Source organism: Erinaceus europaeus, chromosome 7 (assembly GCF_950295315.1).
Source record: "Erinaceus europaeus chromosome 7, mEriEur2.1, whole genome shotgun sequence".
Lineage (NCBI taxonomy): Eukaryota > Metazoa > Chordata > Mammalia > Eulipotyphla > Erinaceidae > Erinaceus > Erinaceus europaeus.
The window spans coordinates 82046250-82068755 of record NC_080168.1 but is presented as its reverse complement, the minus strand read 5'-3'; positions in this window follow the sequence as shown (position 1 = coordinate 82068755).

Below are 22506 nucleotides of genomic sequence, written 5' to 3'. Positions count from 1 at the left end.
ACAAGAACTCTCTACAGGAATGCAGAGGTCACATAGGCTTCTAAGCTGAATATGGACCCTAGATCACATCAAATCGATGGGGTTCACAGTCAATAATATTTATACCACTTTCCCATATTAGGAAGCTACTCTCTTCCCTGATCCAGCTTTTCGGTCCTTCTGCCAGCCATGGCATCACCTCCCCCAGACAATAATTAGGATCCACCTGCATATAAAGATTTCAGGCTCCGTCAAAAAAAAAAAAATCACTAGTATAGCCACAAGCCCTTTGGAATAGAACTAAAATATGCCTACTAGCTATCTACAAAATGGAGGGGCCCCTCTTCATCTGCACTATTCTAGCCTTTATGTCCATGACTGGTCAACAATTTGTTTGGCTTTGTATATTAACTCTCTTGTCAACCACCAGGTTCCAGATGCTAGCATGATGCCAACCAGACTTCCCTGGACAGACAACCCCACCAATGTGTCTTGGAGCTCTGCTTCCTCAGAGCCCTTCCCCACTAGGTAAAGAGAGAGGAAGGCTGGAAGTATGGATCGACCTGTCAACGTCCATGTTCAGCGGGGAAGCGACTACAGAAGCCAGAACTTCCACCTTCTGCATCCCACAATGAGCTTGGGTCCATACTCCCAGAGGATTAAAGAATAGGAAAGCTATCAGAGGAGGGGATGGGACACAGAGTTCTGGTGGTGGGAATTGTGTGGAGTTGTACCCCTCTTATCCTATGATTTAGTACATGTTTCCTTTTTATAAATAAAAAATATAAAAAAATTTTAAAAGAAACAAGTTATACAAAAAGAAATACAATAACTCACCAGAAATAGGCTTTAAACTGTTTTTGGTACCAACAAGTAATCCCTGAACTTTATTAACTTTAAACCTCTTGATTGAAAGCATAAAAGTTTACACCAAAATCTAAATGGGACAAATTGTTCAAGAACAACAGAGTTGAGAAAAGTAAAACCTCCAGGTGTAAAATGACCATCCAAAGCCTCAAAGACTATTTTTTATATTTAGTCAATATTATTTTTTCCTTTATTGAAGGGATAGTTTACAATCAACAGCAAAATACAGTATTTTATACATGTGTAACACTTCTCAGTTTTCCACATAACAATTCAACCCCCTCTAGGTCCTCCTCTGCCATCATGTTCCAAGACCTGAATCCTCCCTCCCACCCCAAAGTCTTTTACTTTGGTGCAGTACATCATATCAAATGTTATTTTTATTATAAACAAATTCATGCTTATTGAAATTTTTGATAAAATATTTTAAATGTTTAATAGAAGGTAATTAATAATCCAAACTCTTAGAATAATCACTACCAATACTTTGTTGTAAATCTTCCTAAACTTTTTTCTAGGATTACAAAAACAACTTTTTCTATATAAAATATTTGATTTATACATACTATTTCATAAACTTAACAATAATAATATCTACATAATCACCTTAATAACAAAGCATCCCAAGAAATGGAATGTCATCACAGTTTAACTGATTCCCTACTATTGGGTGGTCAAATTATTTCTAACTTTTTGTTATTATAAAGAACACTGAAATTGTTAAATTTCATTGTTAAATATAACTCTGCATTTTCTTCTCCAACCATTTCTTTAGAATAGATTCCCAATATAATGCTTTAATCATATAAACTTCAAAGAATTTTTTTGAATTTTTGTTTCATTTACTTGAAGGAGCTTCTCAGTGCTAAGAAATTTATAATAAGTTAAATTAGACAAATATCCAAAAGGCCTTTTGATTATCTTTTCTGGAGTATGTTTCCTTAAACTGGGTTTTGATTTTCGTTTGTATTATTTTGACTTCTCTCAGGCAGCAAATAGTCTATTCAAATCAAAAGTCTGATGAGTAAAACCCATTTTACTCAAAAAGTTGTTCTCCAACATCTTCCCAGACAATACCTTTAGGCCACCAGCATATTAGCTGCCAGGCTCAGGCAAAAATTAGTAAAGTCATGGGCCCCTTGGAATATACCTAAAATAGACCTACTAGCTTTTTCCAAAATAGAGACCCCAAATCTCATCTGCTATATTCTTATCTTTAGGTTCCTGATTATTAAACAGTGTTTCTGCTACATTTCATAATGCTTTTCAGTCACCAAATTCCAGATGCTACTATGATGCCAGCGTGACTTCCCTGGGCAGACGACCTCACCAATGTGTCCTGGAACTTTACCTCTCCAGACCCCCGCCCCACTAGGGAATGATAGAAACAGACTGGGAGTATGGATCAACCTGCCAATGCCCATGTTCAGTGGGGAAGCAATTACAGAAGCCAGACCTTCCACCATCTGCACCCCATAAAGATCTTTGGTCCATACTCACAGAAGGATAAAGAATAGGAAAGCTCCCAGTGGAGTGGATGGAATATGGAACTTTGTTGGTGAGAACTGTGTGGAATTGTACCCCTCTTGTCCTATGGTCTTGTCAATCATTACTAAATCAATAAATTTAAAAAAATTAAGTTGCTTTCATCTTGAGAACAACTCAGATACTCTGCCAACATTTCAGTTGACTGAAAAGTCCTAATTCTTTTCATTTTAGTGATTTAATTGTGATCAACAATACTGTAGGATAAGAAGGGTACAATTCCCACCACCAGAATTCCATTCTCCATCCCCTCCCCTCCACTGGAAGATTCCCTACTCTTTATTCCTGTGGGAGTACAGACCAAAAATCTTTTTTGCTTCCGAGGTGATTGCTGGGGCTCAATGCCTTCACTACGAATCCACTGTTTCTGCTGCCTTTTTTTTTAAAGGAAAGAGAGAAATTGAGAGGGAAGGGGAAAATAGTAAGGGAGAGCAAGATAGACACCTGCTTCACCACTTGTGAAGTGACCCCCCTGCAGGTGTGGAGCCAGAGGCTCGAATTGGGATCCCTGAGTGGGTCCTTAAACTTCATACTATGTGCACTTAACCCAGTGTGCCAACGACTGGCACCCTGGACCAAAGATCTTTATGGGGTGCAGAAGGTGAGATATCTGGCTTCTGTAATTGCTTCTCCACTAAATATGGACACTGGCAGGTCAATCCATAACCCCAGCCTGTTTCTATCTTTCCCTAGCGGGACTGGGCTCTGGGGAGGTGAGGTTCCAGGGCAAATTGGTGAGGTTATCTGCTCAGGGAGGTCAAGATGGTGTCATGGTAGCACCCACCTCCAACAGTTAGCAGCCACCAACTTGGTGGCTGAAAAGTGGTTAGGGGCCGGGTGGTGTGGTGCAGCTGGTTGAGCACACATGCTACAGTGTGCAAGGACCCAGGTTTGAGTCCCTGGTCCCCAACTTCAGGGGGAAAGCTTCATAAGTGGTGAAGCAGTGCTGCCATCACTTTAATAATCTTTGCCTGAACCTGATAGCTAATATGCAGGTGGGCTAAAAGTGCTGTCTTAGAAGATGGTGTCAGAGTTGAGAATAGGACTAGAAAGCTGGATTAGGGCAGAGAGTAGCTCCAAAACTTGAAGAAAATGTATAAATAAAATTACTATTAACCATGTCTATCTGATATAAGGCATATACACAGTTGCCTGTGTAACCTTTGTATCCCTGTCAGAGCTCGATGTCTATTGGCATAGCTAGGAACATTTTAGAATGCACTCATTTCAGGACCAGTCTACTTCGAGTAGCAGAGTAAGTTGACCCAGCCTCTCTTCAGAGAGTGGGGCAGTCCCTAATGATGTCCCATTGCTGTTCTACATTAGTGAAAAGACCTAATTATATCAGAATACATAGTGTAGTAATTTTTTTATTTTTATTTTGCCACCAGAGCTATCACTGGGGCTCAGTGCCTGCACAACAAATCTTTCTCCCAATGGTCATTTATTCCTTTTATCTCTATCTTACTTGATATAAAAGAGAAGAATTGAGAGGAGTGAATATCAACAAAAAGATAAAAATTACAGCCATATCAACTTATGCTGAAAGGGCATTTGACGAGTTCCAATACCCATTTATTATAATGACCCTCCAGAAAATTCTTCAATATAGTGAAGACCATTTATAACCAACCCACAGCTAACATCATTCTTAAGGGGGAAAAAAAAGCTGAAAACTTTTCCAAAGAATCAGAAACCAGACAAAGATGTCCACTACCACCACTATTGTTCAACATAGTCCTCAAGGTCCTCGACACTGCAAGAAGACAAGAAAGCTATATCAAATTTATACATATCTGAAAGAAAGTAATCAAACTATCACTATTTCGGATGATATAATAACTTAACTAGAAAACCCCAAAGATTTGTACATGGCGCAAAGCACAAGGACCAGCATAAGGATCCCAGTTTAAGCCCCCGGCTCCCCACCTGCAAGGGTGTCGCTTCACAGGCGGTGAAGCAGGTCTGCAGGTGTCTTTCTCTCCCCATCTCTGTCTTCCCCTCCTACATTTCTCTCTGTCCTATCCAACAACAATAATAATAACAGCAATAATAACAAGAGCAACAATAAACAACAAGGGCAACAAAAGGGAAAAAAGATTAATAAAAAAAGATTCCACAAAAAAACTACTGGATATAATTAATAAATACAGTAAAGGAGCAGGATACAACATCTATACACATAAATTTGTGGCACATATGTATACAATTAGTCAGAAGAAAGGGAAATTAAAAAACTCAATCCTGGGGGGTCGGGCAATGGTGCAGTGGGTTAAGCGCATGTGGAGCAAACCGCAGGGACCGGCGTAAGGATCCCGGTTCGAGCCCCCAGCTCCCCACCTGCAGGGGAGTCGCTTCAAAGGCAGTGAAGCAGGTCTGCAGGTGTCTATCTTTCTCTCCCCTTCTCTGTCTTACCCTCCTCTTTCCATTTCTCTCTGTCCTATCCAACAACAAGGCAAAGTCAACAATGGCAATAATAACCACAACGAGGCTGCAACAACTAGGGCAACAAAAAGGGGGGGAAAAGGCCTCCAGGAGTGGCGGATTCATGGTGCAGGCACCGAGCCCAGCAATAACCCTGGAGGGGAAAAAAAAAAACTCAATCCCATTTAAAATCAAACCTAAAAAGATAAAAGTCCTTGAAGTGAATCTAATGAAGGAGGTAAAGGACTTTTGCAGGGAAAACTATAGAGAATTGTTTAAAAAAAACATAGCGAATAACACACAGAAGAATATTCCTTGTTCCTTGATTGGAAGAACAAATATTATTAAAATAGCTATTCTGCCAAAAGCAATATACAGTTTCAGTAAAATCCCTATCGAGATTCCAGTGACAAGGGGCCAGGCAGTGGTGTATTGAGTTAAGCACTCACATTACCATGCTCAAGGATGTAGGTTTGAGCCCCCAGTCCACACTTGCGTGAAGGAGGCTGCAGGTGTCTCTCTGTCCCCCTCTCTATCTATACTCTCCCTCTTGATTTTTCTATGTAATATCAAATAGTAAAAGTTTTAGGGGCCAGGTGGTGGCACACCCGGTTCAGCACGCATGTTACAGTGCACAAGGACCCAGGTTCAAGCCTATGACTCTCCACCTGCAAGGGGGAAGCTTCATGAGTAATGAAGCAGGGCTGCAGGTGAATCTCTCTCTCTCTACTTCTCTCTTCTCTCTTGATTTCTAGCTATCTATATCCAACAAGTAAAGATAATCTTTTAAAAAATCTTTTAAAAAATTGTAAAAAAGATTCCAATGCCATTTTTCAAGTAATTGAACAACTCAAAAAAAAGCACTTCTAGGGGAAATGGTGTTATTATTCTCCCCAACTTCAGTTTACACTACAAACCAATAGTCATTAAAACATTGTGGTACTGGAATGAAAAGTAACACTCAGATCAATGGAACAGTTTTGAGAGCCCAGAAATGAACCCACACATATACAACCACCTAACATGATAAAGGGGCAAAAATAATTCAATCGGGTAAAAAAGGCTTCTTCAACAAATGGTGCCGGGAAAATTGGACGGCCATATGTGTAGCTAGACCACCACTTAGCACCTTATGCCAAATTAAAAAAAAATGCATCAAGGGCCTAGATATTAGACCAGGTACTCTGAAATCTACAGAATAAAATACTGATAAGACATTGCAGGATCTTCATGTCAAAGAAGTAGTTGGAGACTCAACCCCATGGGCATGGGAAATGAAAACAAGAGTAAATAAATGAAACTACATCACACTAAAAAGCTTATACACATCAAATACAAAATATACAAGGATAAACAGGCAATCCAATGAATGGGAGGATAGCGGAGCTACGAGCAGCAGATCGCTTTCTCTCCTCTCCTCTCCTATCCCGGATCAACTAGGAATACCAAAGGAGACCACCCGGACCGAAACAAGACAGGACGAGAATGACCACAGGAACCCAGTAAATCACCCGTGAGTACAAACACGCGTGGCTGGTGACAGAGAGGAAAGAGGGGTCTAAGGAGAGATTAAGTGACTGCTAACAGTTCAACAGTTTAATCAGTGGAGACACCACCTCCAGTTTGCTTCACAACAAGGGGACAGCTGAAGGGAGGAAAGGACTCCCCAGAGACTCACCAAGTGCAACTCTGAGTCTCCATTGCTACTACCCTCAGAATCTGGAGCAGCAACAGGGAGGGACACCAGAGGACAGAGATCTAACCGGGAAACTCAGGAGAAGACCTATACCTCCGTGGCATAGCTGAGGGGCTGTGAAAGTCTCTTTGCATAACCACCGGATTATCTCTGCCACACCCTGCTTTATCTCTTGGTCAGGAGTCAGTGATTAAGCCAAGAAGCCTATTGATAGTTTAAAAGCCCTCAGGCTCTCATAGCCTACAGGGAAGAAAAAAAAAAGAGGCTTTTACACCACTGAGCTCCAACTCAGGGACTGAAAAAACTGTGAACTTCCACCACTGTGAACCCTTTAAATAACTTACTTAGACACAAGTCAATCCAGGCAATAGTGATCAATAATTTGAAAAATACTGATAAAGGGAACTCATAACATAATATATAAAATGGTTAAAACAACAAGAAAAAATACTGCAGACTCGAACAAGGACAAGAGTCCAGCTAAAAGTGCTCCAGAGGGTGAAGCACAAAACAACGAGTTCAACATCCAAACATTAGCTAAAGAAATAATAACAGGAGTGAGTAAAGAATTTGAAAAAATTGTAATCAGAAATGCAGGAACAACAAATGAGAATATGGAAGAAAATTCTAATTATCTCATGGTTATTAGAGAGCTGAAAGCTGAAATCGCTGAGCTAAGAAGGCAACTAGCTGAACAAGCTAAAACAGTATCAGAGCAGGGCAACAAAAAAGATGAACTCCAGAAAGCAGTAAAGGGCAGAGAGAATAGAATCTATGAGGCTGAAAACAGAATTAGCAAGATTGAGGATGAATTAGAGACAACTAAAAAAGAAGTAAGAGATCTCAAAAAGAGATTAAGAGATGCTAAAAACAACAACAGAGTCCTATGGGATGACTTCAAAAGAAACAATATATGCATTATTGGCATACCAGAGGAAGAAAGAGAAGGAGAGGAAGAAAGCATTTTCCAGGCCATAATAGCTGAAAACTTCTCTAGTCTAGACAACATCAAACACATAAAGATTCAACAAGCCCAGAGGGTCCCAAATAGAATTAACCCAGACCTAAAGACACCAAGACATATCATACTTAGAATGGAAAGGAATAAGGATAAAGAAAGGATCCTGAAGGCTGCAAGAGAAAAACAAAGAGTCACCTACAAAGGAAAACCCATAAGATTAGCAGCAGACTTCTCCATACAAACACTACAGGCCAGAAGAGAATGGCAAGATATCTATCGAGTGCTCAATGAGAAAGGCTTTCAGCCAAGAATACTATATCCTGCTAGACTGTCATTCAGACTACATGGAGGCATCAAAACCTTCTCAGATAAGCAACAGTTGAAGGAAGCAACCATCACCAAGCCTGCCCTGAAAGAAGTTCTGAAAGGTCTCCTATAAACAATCAGACCACCACAAATAGGACATATATCAAAACACTCTAAAACTCTACAAGAATGGCGTTAAAATATCTTCAATCTTTGATATCAGTAAATGTCAATGGCCTGAATTCACCTATTAAAAGACACAGAGTAGGAAGATGGATCAGAAAACACAACCCAACAATATGCTGTGTACAGGAAACCCACCTAACTCAACAAGACAAACACAGACTTAAAGTGAAAGGATGGAAAACTATCATACAAGCCAATGGCCCACAAAAAAGGGCAGGAACAGCTATTCTCATATCTGACATGACAGACTTTAAAATAGATAAGATTAAAAAAGATAGGAATGGACACTACTTAATGCTCAGAGGATCAGTCAATCAAGAGGACCTAACAATTATTAACATCTATGCACCCAATGAGAAGCCATCTAAATACATCAAACGTCTACTGAAAGAGCTACAGCAATATATTAACATCAACACAGTCATAGTAGGGGACTTCAACACCCTACTCTCTCAACTTGACAGATCATCCAGGCAGAAAATCAATAAAGACATAAGGGAGCTAAATGAAGCGATAGATAAACTAGAACTACTGGACATTTTCAGAGTCATTCATCCCAAGAAACTGGAATACATACACATTTTACTCAAATCCACATGGGTCATTCTCAAGGATAGACCATAGGTTAGGCCACAAAGACAGCATCAACAAATTCAAGAGAACTGAAATCATCCCAAGCATCTTCTCAGACCACAGTGGAATTAAACTAACACTTAACAATCAACAAAAGATTAGTAACAATTCCAAAATGTGGAAGCTCAACAGTACACTTCTTAACAACTTCTGGGTCAAACAGGAAATCAAAGAAAAATCAAAATGTTTTGAGAGTTCAACGAAAATGAAGACACAAGCTATCAAACTATTGGGACACAGCTAGAGCAGTCCTCCGAGGGAAGTTCATAGCTATACAAGCACACATTAGGAAACAAGAAAAAGCACAAATAAACAGCATGACTGTACATCTTAAAGACCTAGAAGAAGATCAAAGGAACCCTAAAGCTACCAGAAGGACAGAAATCACTAAAATTAGGGCAGAAATCAATAACACTGAAAATAAGAGAACCATACAAAAGATCAACGAAAGTAAATGTTGCTTCTTCGAAATAGTGAACAAAATCTACAAACCTTTAGCCAGACTCACAAAACAAAAAAGGGAGAAGATCCAAATAAATCAGATAGTAAATGAAAGAGGAGATATCACAACAGACACCGCAGAAATTCAACATATCATGCGAGGCTTCTATGAACAACTATATGCCACCAAGCCAGGAAAACCTGGAAGAAATGGATGATTTCCTAGATACCTACCAACTTCCAAAACTAAGTAAATAGGAAGTGGATAACATGAACAGTCCCATCACAGCTAATGAAATTGAAACAGTTATCAAAAATCTCCCCAAAAATAAAAGTCCTGGACCAGATGGTTTTACAAATGAATTCTACAAAACCTTCAAAGAAGAACTAATACCTCTACTTTAAAAAGTCTTCCAGAAGATTGAAGACACTGGAATACTCCCTGCCAGCTCCTATGAAGCCAACATCACCCTGATACCAAAAGCAGACAGGGACACAACCAAAAAAGAAAACTACAGACCAATATCTCTGATGGACATAGATGCGAAAATATTGAACAAAATTCTAGCCAACCGGATACAGCACTATCTCAAAAAGTGTTGTTGTGTGCGGGCCGCAGAGGAGAGAGGGGGTCCGGAGCGAAGAGGAAACACAAATCTTTATTAGCGCTGGCAAGTCAGAGTTGGGTGCTAGAGAGGCAGGTTGGGGCATGTGGAGGTAGCGAAAATGGCCGCCTCACGCAGTAACCTTTCCTGCGTCTGAACACCGGAGTGAAGCGCTGGCAAGAGAGCAAGGTGTGGAAGAAGGGCTTTTATAGGAGTAGCTTTCGCGAGAATGGGAAGGAGGAGGAGTAACCATAGCATTCCAGGATAGGATAATAACTCTCGTGAGAATGGGAGGGGGGAGGAGTAACCAAAGCACTCCAAATATCACAGGGATGTAGACAATGCCCTGAGGACACAACATGGCTGAACAGGCACTCCAAGAAGGTCCCAACTCTTGCAGGAACTAGCAGTAGCCTGAGGGGACAACATGGCAGATGTGACTGCATCGGCACAATTTCCCAGCAAAAAAGATTGTTCATCATGATCAAGTGTGGTTTATCCCAGGCATGCAAGGTTGGTTTAATATACGTAAACCAATCAATGAGATCCACCACATGAACAAAAGCAAGACCAAAAACCACATGGTCATATCAATAGATGCAGAGAAAGCTTTTGACAAAATACAACATCCCTTTATGATCAAAACACTACAAAAAATGGGAATAGATGGAAAATTCCTGAAGATAGTGGAGTCTATATATAGCAAACCTACAGCCAACATCATACTCACTCAATGGTGAAAAACTGGAAGCATTTCCACTCAGATCAAGTACTAGACAGGATGCCCACTATCACCATTACTATTCAACATAGTGTTGGAAGTTCTTGCCATAACAATCAGGCAAGAGCTAGGAATTAAAGGGATACATATTGGAAGAGAAGAAGTCAAACTCTCCTTATTTGCAGATGACATGATAGTATACATGGAAAAACGTAAGAAATCCAGCAAGAAGCTTTTGGAAATCATCAGGAAATACAGTAAGGTGTCAGGCTACAAAATTAACATTCAAAAGTCAGTGGCATTCCTCTATGGAAACACTAAGTTAGAAGAAATTGAAATCCAGAAATCAATTCCTTTTACTATAGCAACAAAAACAATAAAATATCTTGGAGTAAATCTAACCAAGGAAGTGAAAGACTTGTATACTGAAAATTATGAGTCACTACTCAAAGAAATTGAAAAAAGACACAAAGAAATGGAAAGATATTCCATGTTCATGGGTTGGAAGAATTAACATCATCAAAATGAATATATTACCCAGAGCCATCTACAAATTTAATGCTATCCCCATCAAAATCCCAAGCACATTTTTTAGGAGAATAGAACAAATGCTACAAATGTTTATCTGGAACCAGCAAAGACCTAGAATTGCCAAAACAATCTTGAGAAAAAGGAACAGAACCGGAGGCATCACACTCCCAGATCTCAAACTGTATTATAGGGCCATTGTCATCAAAACTGCTTGGTACTGGAACATGAACAGACACACTGACCAGTGGAATAGAATTGAGAGCCCAGAAATGAGGCCCCACACTCATGGACATCTAATCTTTGACAAAGGTGCCCACACTATTACACGGGGAAAGCAGAGTCTCTTCAACAAATGGTGTTGGAAACAATGGGTTGAAACATGCAGAAAAATGAAACTGAATCACTGTATTTCACCAAATACAAAAGTAAATTCCAAGTGGATCAAGGACTTGGATGTTAGACCACAAACTATCAGATACTTAGAGGAAAATATTGGCAGAACTCTTTTCCGCATACATTTTAAAGACATTTTCAATGAAACAAATCCAATACCAAAGAGGACTAAAGCAAGTATAAACCTATGGGACTACATCAAATTAAAAAGCTTCTTCACAGCAAAAGAAACCACTACCCAAACCAAGAGACCCCTCACAGAATGGGAGATCTTTACATGCCATACATCAGATAAGAGTTTAATAACCAACATATATAAAGAGCTTGCCAGACTCTTATTTGTCAACAAGACAACAAATATCCCCATCCAAAAATGGGGGGAGGACTAGGACAGAATATTCAGCAAAGAAGAGATCCAAAAGGCCGAGAAACACATGAAAAAATGCTCCAAGTCTCTGATTGTCAGAGAAATGCAAATCAAGACAACAATGAGATATCACTTCACTCCTGTGAGAATGTCATACATCAGAAAAGGTAACAGCAGCAAATGCTGGAGAGGGTGTGGGGTCAAAGGAACCCTCCTCCACTGCTGGTGGGAATGTCAATTGGTCCAACCTCTGTGGAGAACAATCTGGAGAACTCTCAGAAGGCTAGAAATGGACCTACCCTATGACCCTGCAATTCCTCTCCTGGGGATATATCCTAAGGAACCCAATACATCCATCCAAAAAGATCTGTGTACACATATGTTCTTGGCAGCACAATTTGTAATAGCCAAAACCTGAACAACCCAGGTGTCCAACAACAGGTGAGTGGCTGAGCAAGTTGTGGTATCTATACACAATGCAATATTACTCAGCTGTAAAAAATGGTGACTTCACTGTTTTCAGCCGATCTTGGATGGACCTTGAAAAAATCATGGTGAGTGAAATAAGTCAGAAACAGAAGGATGAATATGGGATGATCTCACTCTCAGGCCGAAGTTGAAAAACAAGATTAGAAAAGAAAACACAAGTCAAACCTGAAATGGAATTGGAGTATTACTCCAAAGTAAAAGACTCTGGGGTGGGTGGGTGGGTGGGGAGAATACAGGTCCATGAAAAATGATGAATGAAATAGTGGGGGTTGTATTGCTAAATGGGAATCTGGGGAATGTTATGCATGTAAAAAAAAAAAAAAAAAAAAGAAGTAGAAACGCAAAGCAGAAATTGACTGAGTTTGGAGTATGGCACCAAAGTAAGAAAGCAGAAGTATACTAGAGTTAGCAGTGAGTACCTCCCTAATACTTCATCTCCACTTTTTCAAGCTTTGGGTCCATGATTGCTCAACAATTTGTTTGGCTTTGTATGTTAACTCTCTTTTCAGTCACCAGGTTCCAGGTGTCATCAGGATGCCGGCCAGACTTCCCTGGATTGAAGACACCACCAATGTGTCCTGGAGCTCAGCTTCCCCAGAGACCCATCCTACTAGGGAAAGAGAGAGGCAGACTGGGAGTATGGACCGACCAGTCAACGCCCATGTTCAGCGAGGAAGCAATTACAGAAGCCAGACCTTCTACCTTCTGCAACCCTCAATGACCCTGGGTCCATGCTCCCAGAGGGATAGAGAATGGGAAAGCTATCGGGGGAGGGGGTGGGATATGGAGATTGGGTGGTGGGAATTGTGTGGAGTTGTACCCCTCCAACCCTATGGTTTTGTTAATTAATCCTTTCTTAAATAAAAAAAAAAGGGCAAAAAAAAAATTCCTGTTAAACATTTTTTCCTGTTTTATATCTTACTGCATTTGTCCCTACCCTAGGTTTCCATCGATAACCCCGCAGGCCAGGGCAAAGTTTCAATGGAGGATGGTGGGAACTGTATAGAATTGTACCCCTGTTATCTTACAAACTTGTTAATCATTAGTAAATCAATAATAAAAATTTAAATGGGGGGGCGGACAATGGCACACCCAGTTGAGTACACCTATTACCAAGCATAAGGACCCAGGTTTGAGTCCTGGATCCCCCCCTGCAGGGAGTCTACTTCATGAGCAGTTTAACAGGTCTGCAGGTGTCTATCTTCCTCTCCCTCTCTATATATCCTTGTCCTGTCTCATTTTCTCTCTGTCTTATCTAACAACAACCAAAAAAAAAACTGAAAAAAGAAAATGGCCACCAAGAGTGGTGGATTTGTAGTGCTGGCACCAAGCCCCAACAATAAATCTGGTCACTACGAGGCCACCCCATCATCTGGGGCCCTAATCAAGGAGTCCTGGGATTCCCACAAGACATGATGGGCCTAGACCTCTAACAGATCCCTCTCTCCATGGTCATTGGTCATATCCATCAGGAACAACATAATGGGCCCCTGTGTGGGCCCCTACAGGACCTTGCCCTCAATGTGGATCAACAATGGTAGGGAATGTTGCATTCTCCAAAGGGAGACTGAGAAACATACTCTACCACTAGAGGAAGATGGATCCTAAAATTAGTGCAGCCTGGAATGTTCCTAGCCATGACCAAAAAATAAGAACTCAAGGATGCAGAGTTACATACACCCCTACACTAAATATGGGCCCCAGTTCAAATTGATGTGATTTACAGTTAACAATATTTATACACTTTTCCCATATTTGGGAGCTACTCTCTTCTCTAATCCAGCTTTCTAGTCTTTTTCCAACTATGACACCATCTCCCCAGACAATACCTTGAGTCCACATGCATATTATCAGTCAGCCTCAGGCAAAAACTAGTAGAGCCAGGGGCACCTTGGAATATACATATAATAGACCTACTAGCTTTTTCCAAAATGGAGATCTCCCCCCAAATCTTCAATCTGCAATATTCTTGCCTTTAGATTCATGATTAGTCAACAATTTGTTCTGCTTTGTATCTTAACTCTTTTTCCTTTTCTTTCTTTTTTTTTTTTTTTTTTGCCTCGAGTTATCGCTGGGGCTTGGTGCCTGTGCTAAGAATCCTCTGCTCCTGGAGGCTATTTTTTCCCTTTTGTTGCCCTTATTGTTTATTGTCATTATTATTATTTTTTTAATTTAAGAAAGGATTAATTTACAAAACCATAGGGTAGGAGGGGTACAATTCCACACAATTACCACCACCCAATCTCCATATCCCACCCCCTCCCCTGATAGCTTTCCCATTCGCTAGCCCTCTGGGAGCATGGACCCAGGGTCATTGTGGGTTGCAGAAGGTAGAAGGTCTGGCTTCTGTAATTGCTTCCCTGCTGAACATGGGCGTTGACTGGTCGGTCCATACTCCCAGTCTGCCTCTCTCTTTCCCTAGTAGGGTGAGTCTCTGGGGAAGCGGCGCTCCAGGACACATTGGTGGGGTCTTCAGTCCAGGGAAGCCTGGCCGGCATCCTGATGACATCTGGAACCTGGTGACTTAAAAGAGAGTTAACATACAAAGCCAAACAAATTGTTGAGCAATCATGGACCCAAAGCTTGGAATAGTGGAGAGGAAGTGTTAGGGGGGTACTCACTGCAAACTCTAGTGTACTTCTGCTTTCAGGTATATATTTTGCAGTAGTTTACGGATACGTGAGAACATATGCTCTCTCTCACAGAAACTGGTGTATATCTAGGTTATGGGACTTTGTTAGAAAGTGAACCACCTGAGATGGAATTAGAGTATACTATGAAAGGAAAGGTCTCACCTGAGTAATGAATCTGAAGGGTTGTCATTGCACACGTGAAGTCTCTGGACACAGTCTGAAATGAAGCATGTTGAGGTGGCAATTGTTGTGTTGGTTAGGTTGTGATCGGCAGATGCAATATTATTTGATATGGATTAGGAGAGGCATATGGGAAAGTGGGCCCTATCCAAGGGTTCCAGGACTGGGGGAAGTAGAGGCTCTATAGTGGAGATGTGAGGTTCCTGCTGTCTTAGGGTTCAATATTATTATTGTTGTTATTGCTGTCGTTGTTGTTGGATAAGACAGAAATGGAGAGGAAGGGAAGACGGGGGGGGGGGAGAGAAAAACAGACACCTGCATACCTGCTTCACTGCTTGTGAGGTAACCCCCCCTGCAGGCGGGGAGCCGCTGGAACTGGTATCCTTGCACTGGACCTTGCATTTTGGCACCAGGTATGCTTAACCCACTGTGCTACCTCCCAACCCCCATCTTTTTCAGCCACTAGGTTCCCAGTGCTACCATGATGACAACATGACTTCCCCGAACAGAAGACCCCACCAATGTATCCTGGAACCCTGCCTCCCCAGATCCTTACCCCACTAGGGAGAGAGACAGGCTGGGAGTATGGATCAACCTGCCAATGCCCTTGTTCAGCAGGGAAGCAATTACAGAAGCCATACCTTCCACTGTCTGCACCACATAATGATCCTGATTCTATGCTCCCAGAGGGATAAAAAATAGGAAAGCTTTCAAGGGGGGGGGATGGGATACAGAGTTCTGGTGGTGGAAATTATATGGAATTGTACCCCTCTTATTCTATGGTCTTGTCAATATCTCCATTTTATCAATACAATTAAAATAAATAAAATAAAGTAAAAATAAATAAATAAATGTATTGGGGAAGAAGACCAGAAGGCTCTGAATCCCAATTCCATCAGAACCCAAAGTGCTGGTATATTGCTTCAAAGCAAAGAACTCTCGGGATGGAGGGTGAGGGTGAGGGTAAAGTAGAAGTAAAGTAGAACTGTGAGGTCTGGAATATAGCAAAAATTTCCCTCCATAAAAAAAGGCTGATTTATAGGAATTGTCATCTGTGGCACCAGGTTGTAGACTTTTTTGTCCTACATCACTAGGAATCTTGTTTTTGTACCATCACAGAAAGGGAAGCAAATCTGGAAAACACCAAAGAAAGCCAGGCACTGTTTCCTTTACCAGAGAAAAGAGTGAAAAAAGGAAGGGCCCTGGGAAGTAGTAATAGGTATAGATGTGACTTAGAAAAGAAATAAAGGGTAGTCTGGGAGGTGGCACAGTGGATAAAGCAGAAGACTCTCATGCATGAGATCCTGAGTTCAATCCCTGGCAGCACATGTACCAGATTGATGTCTGGCTCTTTCTCTCTCCTCCTATGTTTCTCACTAATAAATCAATAAAATCTTTTTTAAAAAAGGAAAGAAGTAAAGGCAGGAACATAGAAAAAAGAAAGAAGTTTGGCTTTGTATGTTAACTCTCTTTTCAACCACCAGATTCCAAATGCTAGCATGATGCCAACCAGACTTCCCTGGACAGACAATCCCACCAATGTGTCCTGGAGCTCTGCTTCCCCACAGCCCTTCCCCACTAGAGAAAGAGAGAGGCAGGCTGGGAGTATGGATCGACCTGTTAATGCCCATATTCAGCGGGGAAGCAATTACAGAAGTCAGACCTTCAACCTTCTGCATCCCACAATGACCTTGGGTCCATATTCCCAGAGGGTTAGAGAATAAGAAAGCTATCAGAGGAGGGGATGGGACACAGAGTTCTGGTGGTGGGAATTGTGTGGAGTTGTACCCCTCTTATCCTATGGTTTAGTCAATGTTTCCTTTTTATAAATAAAAAACAATTTTAAGCCAGAGCTGAGCAGTGCTCTGGTAAAAAATAAAAATAATTAAGTAAATAAATATGAAAAGTCAAGTTCTATACAAAGCTTTGTATATTCCACAGAGTGAGGCAAATAAAACACTTCCATCTAGCGACTGTAAAACATTAATCCCCCAGTAAAGGAAAAAAATGTTTAAAAAAAAAACAATTTTAAAGGACAGTGAGAAGTAATTCACATAGGGAATTGGAATGAACTTGCCTGACCTTGTGACCTGAGTACACAAATCTGGAAAACCTTTAAAAGGGGATATGGTGGGGGGCCGGGGAGGTGAGGAAGGACACTGGGATGATTTGGGGATGGAATATCCTCACAGTGTACAATTTCTGGTTTTTTAAAAATTAAATTTTCTATTTTGTTTTATTTTAAAAAAATAAAAAGAAAAGTACAATGTATCCCAAAAGCATGCACTAGAGAAAAAAAGGGAGGGACACTAGTTCAAGAGGATGAACATACAAATTATCCCGTGGGTTCAACAGTAATAAAATTTCTGAGCAGTATAAAGGTAGCATATCTCCCCAATAACCCCACAAAAATGTCAGCATAATTCATCATGGTATTTTTCAAACCCCTGCTGTTCTATCTTACTTGAGTACTCCTTCCCTTGAGATGTGTGTTATAATATCCTTTTTCATCACCTCCCCTATTATGCCTGAAGGCCTTGCTTGACATTTGACTTAAAGCCTTTTTCTCTCCTGGACTCTTGCCAACATCTGAGGGACTAAACTGATAACTTAGCTACTATGATTTGCCTTGAGACTCACTGAGACTGCCAAACAGCACATCAGTAACTTTACATCTTTATTTATATCCCTCACAACAAATTTTAAGATTGGTTATTGCACTCTTCTTTACAGATAGCAGGAAGTTATCGAAACTAAACTGATAATATTCCCAAATTCATGCTCTCTTCCTTACAATACTTCCTCAGAATGCACCTAAAATGTAAACCTGAACATTCTACTCTTGAGCCACACATTCATGCCTCACTATTCCTGCTAAATCTTTCCCCCCACCTCATTAAAAGTTCAACTCCTTAGTCTCTGCCTTTTCTCCCAGTCTATCAACCCTTCCTGACACTTGTTCGATTCATAACTATAGTCAGAGGAAATACCAGGAAAATCCCTCAAGAGACTTTCTTGGACTCAGTGCCTATGTAAGAGTCCCCTCACTTTGATCATCAGACTACTGATTAAATTGGTAAAGTCTTCCAGGTCCAGAATTATAAGCAATGTCATGATGGTGATGTAAGTGCTAGTTTTAACTTTTAATAAGGATGTTAGATTGGTTTGAACCAAGTGGAAAGAAAATAGCTGATGGCAGGTGGGAACTGATAAGACTAACTCCCAGTTAGTCTCATAAAAATGAGGCTCCATGCTTCCTCTTGGGGGTCATAAGCACACACTCTGGCCATGATATCACTTTTGGCATCCACTGAAAGCCATGCATGTTGTGTCTCTCCATCCTGAATAGGGTGACTCAGCAGACTAGGAGTCCTATAAATAACTGGAAAAAGTCCCACACCTTTTAATGTGGGACAAAAAAAAGTCTGAAATCCGGTTTGAACCCCCAGTCCCCCACCTGCAGGAGTCACTTCACAAGTGGTGAAGGAGGTCTGCAGGTGTCTATCTTTCTCTCCCCTTCTGTCTTCCCCTCCTCTCTCCATTTCTTTCTGTCCTATCCAACAACGATGACATCAATAACAACAACAATAATAACTACAACAATAAAACAAGGGCAACAAAAGGAAATAAATAATTTTTTTAAGTCTGCAACATGGTGTCATTGACATCAATTCCTATGCACCAGCTTTTTTCAAGGAGAGAAATGTTTGCTATATTGTACAATATGAGACTAAAGTACTTCTTACTAAGATCAACTTCTGCTGCCATTTAATGATCTTTTTTTTTATATTCATGGAGGTGGGGGAGGGCTTCCAGTCTGGAACCCAGACTTCCCGCCTCTCATGATTTTCACTTCCTATTCTCCTCCCTTGACTTTCTGCCATAGAACTATTGCTCATCCCTCTAGGAAAGAAGGATTGGGGATACTTCAGTCCCATTCCCTTTCCTCAGTTGAAAACCAGTCCTTCTAGGGTTTGACTTAACTTGTACACTACATAAATATATACTCATTACCACTGGGGGAATGTATCCAACCATCACTGTGAAACTATCAAAAGACAAGAACAAATTAAAAATATTGCAGAGGCCAGGCTAGTGGCGCATCCAGGAGAACGCACACAGTATCATGCACAGGATCTCTGTTCAAGCCCCCAGTACCCAACCTGCGGGAGGGAAGCTTCATGGACAGTGAAACAATACTGCAAGTGTCTGTCTCTCCATCTCTATGTCCCCCTCCCCTCTCAATTTCTCTTTTCTATCAAAAAAAAAAAAAGGATTGTTTCTGAGAGCGATGGATTTGTCATGCAGGCATCAACCCCAGAAATAACCATGGTGGCAAAAAGTAAAAATGAAAATTTCACAAGCTTCTAGGAGAAAGGAGTGACCTATAAAAGCAGCACAAACAGACTCATGTCAGACTTTGCAGCAAGAACCATAGAAGCTGGGAAAAAATGATATGACATATTCGAGGTGTTAAAATAAAATAGTTTCCAGCCATACATATTTTACCATTCAGCACTATCATTCAACTATAAAGGTTCAATAAAAAATAGTACCAGGTATTCAAAACTAAAGATGTCTCACACCTATGGACATCTAATTTTTTTACAATGGAGGGCCCTAAACATTTAGTGGAAAAAGGAGTCTTTCCAACAAATGATGTTGGAAAAATTAGGTTGAAACATGCAGAACAATGAAACTGGACCACTAACTTTCACCACACACAAAAGTAAACTCCAAATGGATCAAAGATTGGGATATTAGACCAGAAACCATCAAATACTCAGAGGAAAATATTCCAAAGTTTTCAGTTAGCTTTGAAAACAATGTCAATGACCCATATACAATTGCAAGGAAAAAAAAAAACAAAAATAAGCCAATTTGGATTACAACACACTGAAAAGCTTCTGCACAGCAAAAGAAATTACCACTAAAACAGAGAAACTCCCTACAGAATGGGAGGTCTTTACATGCCATGTATCAGACAAAGGGCTAAAAACCAAAATGAAGATCTCATTAAACTCAACAATAAAAATATATATATAATTTATGGGGCCAGCTAATGGTGCACCTGGTTGAGTGCATATGTTACAATACCGTATGCATCTCCCAATCCAAACCAAATAATATTGCATCCGCTGATCACAACCTAACCAACGCAACGATTGCCACCTCAACATGCTTCACCTCAGACTGTGTCCAGAGACTTCACGTGTGGAATGACAACCCTTCAGCTTCATTACTCGGGTGAGACCTTTCCTTTTATAGTACACTCTAATTTCATCTCAGGTAGTTCACTTTCTAACAAAGTCCCATAACCTAGATATACACCAGTTTCTGTGAGAGAGAGCTTATGCTCACACATATCCATAAACTACTGCAAAATATATACCTGAAAGCAGAAGTACACTAGAGTTTGCAGTGAGTACCCCCCTAACACTTCCTCTCCACTATTCCAAGCTTGGGATCCATGATTGCTCAACAAATTGTTTGGCTTTGTATGTTAACTCTCTTTTCAATCACCAGGTTCCAGATGCCACCAGGATGCTGGCCAGGCTTCCCTGGACTGAAGACCCCACCAATGTGTCCTGGAGCTCAGCTTCCCCAGAGACACACCTTACTAGGGAAAGAGAGAGGCAGACTGGGAGTATGGAACGACCAGTCAACGCCCATGTTCAGCAGGGAAGCAATTACAGAAGCCAGACCTTCTACCTTCTGCAACCCTCAACGACCCTGGGTCCATGCTCCCAGAGGGCTAGAGAATGGGAAAGCTATCATGGGAGGGGGTGGGTTATGGAGATTGGGTGGTGGGAATTGTGTGGAGTTGTACCCCTCCTACCTCATGTTTTTGTTCATTAATCCTTTCTTAAATAAAAAAATTAAAAAAAAAACAATACATAAGGACACAGGTTTAATTCCCCCAGTCCCTACCTGCAGGGGGGAAAGCTTTGTGAGTGGTGAAGCAGGGCTGCATGTGTCTCTCTGTCTCCCTCTTTATCACTCCCTTCACTCTTTATTTCTGGCTGTCTCTATCCACTAAAGAAAGATAATTTAAAAATTATACATATATATAATTTAAAAACAGGGAAAGGATAAGGACAGAATCCTTAGCAAAAAAAAAAAAAAGTTATTAGTCAACAATTTGGTTCTATATGATAACTCTTTTTTAGCCACCAGGTTTCAGATGCTATCATGATGCCAACCGGACTTCCCTGAGCAGACGACCCAGCCCCACTAGGGAAAGAGAGAGGCAGGCTGGGAGTATTGATAGACTACTTCATGAGTAGTGAGGCAGTATTGCAGATGTCTCCCTCCTTTTCTCACTATTTCCCCTTCTCTCTCCATTTTTGTTTCTATCAAAAAAAAAAAAAAAAGAAAAAGAAAAAGGAAAGTATGAAGAGGGGGAAAAAATAGCCAATGAGAGTTGTGAATTCCTTGTATAGGCAGTGATAACACTTGTGGCAATTAAAAAAAAAGTAAAATATAAAAAGAAGACATAACAATGTGATAGAATTAACCCTGGAGCTGAAGACCTGGTGTCATATACTCTAAATCTATTTGAGTATTTAGTCTCTTTGTATATACTTTTTTTTTTTTTACTGCTCAGCTCTGGCTTATGGCGGTATGGGGGATTGAACCTGGGACTTCGGAGCCTCAAGCACAAAAGACTCTTTGCATAACCATTATGCTATCTACAAATGCAACATATACTTTTGATTGAAAGTTTTAAAGATACCAAGTTTTCCTTAGATTCTCAGAGTTATCTTAAAGGTGGACAAAGGAGAAAAATGCTTCCACTATTATACCAGACATCCAAGTGAAGTTTAATTTAAGAAAACATCTGGGGCCAGGTGGTGGCATACTTCTGGGGAAGTGCACACATACCATTACCATGTGCAAGGACCTGGGTACAAGCCCCCAGTCCTCACCTACAGGAAAGAAGCTTCACAAGTGGTGAAGTAGTGTTGCAGGTGTCTCTCTTTGTTGTTCTCTGTTTTCCCCTTCCCTCTCGATTTATATGTCTCTATTCAAAATAAATAAAATATTGTTTAAAGTAAGAAAATATCTAAGTAAAAAGTCTCTTTTCCACTGACCAAATAGCTGTAGCCATACGAAAGTCAGAAATGATAATGGTAAGAGACACAAACTGGGTTCTAAAAAGCTGAAAAGTTGAATGAAAGTCTCAGAAGCAAGTATGTGCAATATAGCCAAAGAATGTTGGCATATGGAGACAGACTTTTAACACAACTAGCTCTAAACCCTATTTGGCTTACAAAACACCAGATATACAACTTGAGCACAGAAGTCACTCTTCTTTGAAAGCCTTTTCACCACCTATGACCATTCAATCTACTCAAGCACCAGGAAAGGACAATTCAAGTTTGAGGTAAATGTTAATGTCTGCATTCGAGAGACGTTAGGAATCTGGTTCTGAATTATACTAGTTCTTTGTCTAACTGTCATCAGTCCAGTCCAGCCTAAGAATGAAGTTCTCAAAACCAGCTCTTGTACTTTTCCCTCTGTTGGAAAAGACAAAGAAGCAAAGGGG